A 6,012-nucleotide genomic window follows, 5' to 3' on the forward strand; every position below is an offset into this window, starting at 1 on the left:
TGGTGGGAGCGTGGACAATTGATGAACTTCAATGATTCTTCTGAATAGATTGATATGAATATAAAATGAAATCAAAGCGATGGGGAAACTAGATACAGAGATAGTAGTACAGAATGAGAGAAGAGAGAAGGAAAGAGAGAGAGGGATAACCTAATTACGAAATATTTGATATTTCACAGACAAAGTATTAAAGAAAGGATCGATTGGTAAATTTTCGGCGTATGACGAGGTCCTTTTTACACTACATGTACAGTATATAAACGACAACGAAATTTAATAAGAAAACGTCACGATTTCACTATTTTCAGAGATTACATGGTTATAGTGGCCCTGATTAGCCACGATGGGAGCATTGATGAGGGACATGCTTGAGTGTTTCTTGTGAATATATCAATATCAATTAAAGCAAAGGAATGTTTATAAAAATGGAGAGAAAATAGAGACACAAGGAACTTGCTAAACATTGAACACTTCACGAAGAAATAAGCAGAGAAAGGAATAAGAGAAAAGAAGGAGAGAGAGAGAGAGACAGATAGTGGGATAACAACTCATGAAATATTTGAAATTTCACAATCAAAATGGGAAATGAACGTGGATCGTATAATCGGTACATGGCAAAGCCTAATGTGCATGGTATAGAGACAATAGGGAAGCAGGGGCACTGGTGGTAATGAATCACCCCACCCTAGGGATTTGTCTAGGGTGTGTTGTGTATTACCTATAGGCAGCAAGCATCTCATTGGAATCGGGCGGGTGTGCCGAAATTTAGAAAAATTAACCCAAATCATTTGATATTTTGTATCAGTTTTGCTCGTCAAATGTAAAAAAAAAAAAAAATCTTTAACAATCGTTTCAAGGCCTCTTGCAAAACGTCACAATCACACCCTTTTCACTGGTCATATGATTGGAGCTGGTATGAGCTTCACAATAGGAGTATCGATGAGGATGTGCTTCAGTGCTTCTTGTGGATATATATCAATATGAATATGATTTAAAGCAAAGGAATGTTTATAAAAAGGCAGAGAAAATAGAGACACAAGGAACTTGCTAAACTTTCGACACTTCACAAAGAAATACGCAGAGAAGGGGAGAAGATAAAAGAATGAGAGAGAGAGAGAGAGCAACAGAGAGTGAGATAACACACACAGACGCGCGCATGCGTGAATACATCCACTCAAACTTTTATTTTCTCTCCATTGTACTAACTCTCTCCCATTCTCTCCCCCTCATCTCTGTCCTCCATCTATATCTCTCCTTCTTTTGTAATCCATCCATCCTTCATTCACACACACACACACACACACCATCACACACCCCCGCACACACTCTCTCTCCATTCTAATACACCTCCATTCCCCTTCGCCATCTCTGTTCTTCATCTTTACATTTCCTCTTTTGTACTCCCTTCTCCCCACACACGCCCACACACGCACACTTTCTCTCAAATCAATCATCTTTATCTCACAAACTATCTCTTTCTCTCTGTTTAATACGAAGCCCCAAACCGGACATTTTTGACAACGAAAAAAAAAATTATTACGTACGTACGTGATATTATTACGTACGTACGTAGTATTATTGCGTACGTACGTAGCATTTATTACGTACGTACGTAATAAGCACCTCGCCGAACCTGTCGGGGAACCTGTATAAAGAGTTTGGATTAATATGGATGTCAAATTTGTTCATTCATTTATTTCGATTTCCCCGCCTTTTGAGGGCTTTTGTGACTCCGGGGTGTGACTATATTACAGGACATTGAATGATCGCTATGTGAGTTTGCTGGATGGGGAGAGCGGGGGCGGGGGTCACGTACCTCTAGCTCCCACGTGTGATCGATCGAGCTTTGTAGTCAGTTTGTGGAGTGGCAAGAATCAAAATTAACTATATTGTACGGTCAAAGAAACATCGTCATAAAAATCCACTGGGGCCAGCATAGGCAGATCCAGGTGGTAAACGGGCCGCCCCTCCCCCATTGGCGACGCGAAAAAAGGGGGAAAGAAAGAAAAAAAGGAAAGGAGGGAAGGGAAGGGAAAGGAAAGGATTTTAAAAAAGAGGCAAATAAGAATAGGGAACTAGACGAGTGAATGAAAATAAAGTGAGGGAAAAACTTTGAAAATAAAAAAATCTTGATCATGCAGCTACAGCGGTGTATAAAATGTTTGCTCTTGCTCCGCGCTCTCGTTGCCTGTTTTGAGATAGGCCTACCCAAATATCTTGCTCAACTACAGGCTGAAATGGAGATAAACAAAACATATTCAGCTCGGACATCGAGCTTTTATTTATTTTGTGTAATTTACAAATTGATTTTTAAGTGCTCTGTATTTTTTAATGCATGGTCTGCATATCTCAAAATATCTCACCTCGAGCTTCGCCCTCGCGCATTATTCATGTGGGAAAATCACCATCCTTTTCATGAAAATATGACTAGAGTATATAGGCCTATTTGGGATTTAAATTTCAAACTTTGCGCTTGCATCAATCTGCCTATATCATGTTCATAATTATAAAAAAGGTGCTTCATTAGAATGTCCAGATTTTTTAGGTCCGAATATCAATTTTTTGCATTTTGTTTCGGGCACTTTAACTTTAAAAGGGCACCGACAAAAGTTTAAGATTTAGATAGCAGTATAACTAAACAATTTATTGATGCGAGCGGAAAAAGTTTGAGATCGAGATCTAAAAACTGAATATTATATTTTTAATTATGAAAAGGATGGTTATCTTCCTTTATGAATAATGCGAGCGCGAAGGAATAAAATAATGCAACTAAACAATAATTGATGCGGCGAGCGCAAAGCACGAGCGGAAAAGTGTGAAATTGATGAAAACGGGATACTCTATTTTGTTACTATATATTTTTTAACCTATAGAAACGGGATATTCTAAGCACATTTTGTCATCATATGAAAAGGATACTATTATTAGTTCCTCTACCTAAGGGCGAGCTGAAAATATTGTTGATATTCCGATCTGAAAAAAGAGACAATAAGGATTGCGAAATTTTGGAATTCATACAGAAGTATTCTCACTAACCAAAATGCGAGCGCATAGTGCTAGCTGATGTATTTTTACAATCAGACCTGAACAAAAGGGATTTATTTGTATTTAATTATTACGTACGTACGTAGTATTATCACGTACGTACGTAGTATTATTACGTACGTACGTAATATTTATCACGTACGTACGTGGTATTTATCACGTACGTACGTAGTATTATCACGTACGTACGTAGTATTATTACGTACGTACGTAATATTTATCACGTACGTACGTAGTATTTATTACGTACGTACGTAGTATTTATCACGTACGTACGTAGTATTTATTACGTACGTACGTGGTATTTGCACCTCGACCGTCGAACCTATATTCTTAACAGAATGACAGAGTTTGACTACTTTTGATGGATGTCAATCTTTCGATTTCCACAGCTTTTGTGACTATATAGATCTGCTGGACACTTAAAGGGCCGGGGTCCCCCCTCCCATAATAGTGTTGGCATTATAATATTTATACATAATGTGATCGAGCTAAGTCAGTTGGTGGAGTAGCAAGAACATAAAAATTAGCATAACGTACGTTCATAGAAACATTGCTATTATCAACCACATCCTAAAAGTGCAAGTTAAGTTTTTTGAAGGGTCATCAGCAAAGGCGGATCCAAGAGAAAAGGACAGCGCCCCCCCCCCCTTCCCCCTATTGGCGGCGCAATAAGAAAACTTCGGGACTCAACAGGAAAAAAAAGGAAAGGAGAGGGTAAAAAGAAAATATGAAGACGGGTCACGATTGAATAAAATGAGGGGGGGGGTCGAAGACTTTGAAAAAGTAATCTTTCATGTCAATTTATAAAGGTTGATATGGAGCTTAAAATATTTAAATTTTAAGTCAGTACACAAACATATTCCATTTCAGACATAGAGCTTTCATTTTTTTGTCTGATGCGCACTCGCATTATTTGAAACGTGAACTAGGTCTTTCTTCGTGTATACCATAAAGTTCTCAAGATGGTCTTTTGTTCAGGTCTGATTGTAAAAAAATATCAACTATAGCACTGCGAGCTCGTGTTTACGTTAGTGAGAAGTATGAATTCCAAAATCTCGCGTTCTCATGCATTCGGCCTGTCATTAAATGAAAAAAATTCCTTTTTATGAATTCTAATCCTTGTCCCTTTTTTCAGATCGGAATATCAACAATCTTTCCAGCTCGCCCTTATAGGTAGAGGATCTAATAATAGTTATCCCTTTCATATGATGACAAAATGTGCTTAGAATGTCCCGTTTCTAGAATAAAAAATATATAGTAACAAAATAGAGTATCCCGTTTTCTTAAAGGAGAATGAAACTCTTGGAGCAAGTTAGCTTTTGTGAAAGCAGAAAAATCAAAGAATAAGATCAACAAAAGTTTGAGTAAAATAGGACTAGCAATAAAAGAGTTATGAGCATTTGAATGTCGAGATCACTAATGATATGGAGATCCTCCCATTGGCAATGCGACCAAGATCTGTGATGTCACACACGTACAACTCTCCCATTTGGACACTGAAAATATACCCCAAAACATCTTTTTTTGCTCATTCTAATCATATGGCAAACGATTCATCAATGATATAATGTTGTGAAACCTCTGTACTTGTCATCGCATAAAGAGAACACCTCACCTTGTGATAGACTCTATAAAAGTGAGAATATAAGTGAAATAAGTACTAAAGTAATGAGGGAGTTGTACGTGTGTGACATCACAGATCTTGGTCGCATTGCCGATAGGAGGATCTACATGGCACTAGTGATCTCAATATTCAAATGCTCATAACTTTCTTATTATTCATTCAATCTTTCTCAAACTTTCAACAATATGTTTCTTTAATTTTTCTCTTTGATATGGATTCAGCTGGTTTCAAGGGTTTCATTCTCCTTTAAATCTCACACTTTTTCCGCTTGTGCTTTGCGCTCGCCGCATCAATTATTGTTTAGTTGCATTATTTGTATTCCTTCGCGCTCGCATTATTCATAAAGGAAGATAACCATCCTTTTCATAATTAAAAATATAATATTCAGTTTTTAGATCTCGATCTCAAACTTTTTCCGCTCGCATCAATAAATTGTTTAGTTATACCGCTATATAAATCTTAAACTTTTGTCGGTGCCCTTTTAAAGATTAAAGTGCCCGAAAAAAAATCAAAAAATGATATTCGGACCTAAAAACTGGACATTCTAATGAAGCACCTTTTTTATAATTATGAACATGATATAGGCAGATTGATGCGAGCGCAAAGTTTGAAATTTAAATCCCAAATAGGCCTATATATTCTAGTCATGTTTTCATGAAAAGGATGGTTATTTTCCCACATGAATATAATGCGCGAGGGCGAAGCTCGAGCTGACCCAGGTAACAAGCCAACGTTGGCTCAACGTTGGAAACTTGAAAGTCGTTGGACGTTGGAAAAACGTGATGGATTTACGTTGAATCGACGTTGGAAACTAGTTTGATGGAAAGATGATGGACAATCAACAATGACACGACGTTGGAAACGTTGGAAACTTGTTAGTTGGAGAGTTGTTGGACAGTCGACAATGTCACAACGTTGGAAACACGTTTGATTGGATAGTTGTTGAACAGCCAACAAAGGCACAACGTTGGCAACGTTGGAAATTAGTTCGATGGAAAGTTGTTGAACAACCGACAATGGCACAACGTTGACAAAGTTGAAAACTTGTTTGTTGGAGATTTGTTGGACGGTCGACAATGGCACAACGTTGGAAACTAGTAAGTTGGAGATTAGTTGGATCGTCGACAATGACACAACGTTGGCAAGGTTGGAAACTAGTTCGATGGAAAGTTGTTGATCAACCGACAATGGCACAACGTTGACAAAGTTGGAAACTGGTTTGATGGAGATTTGTTGGATAGTCGACGATGGCACAACGTTGGAAACTAGTGTGTTGGAGATTTGTTGGACGGTCGACAATGGCACAATGTTGGAAAATGGTAGGTTGGAGATTAGTTGGA

Source organism: Lytechinus pictus, chromosome 6 (genome assembly GCF_037042905.1).
Source record: "Lytechinus pictus isolate F3 Inbred chromosome 6, Lp3.0, whole genome shotgun sequence".
NCBI lineage: Eukaryota > Metazoa > Echinodermata > Echinoidea > Temnopleuroida > Toxopneustidae > Lytechinus > Lytechinus pictus.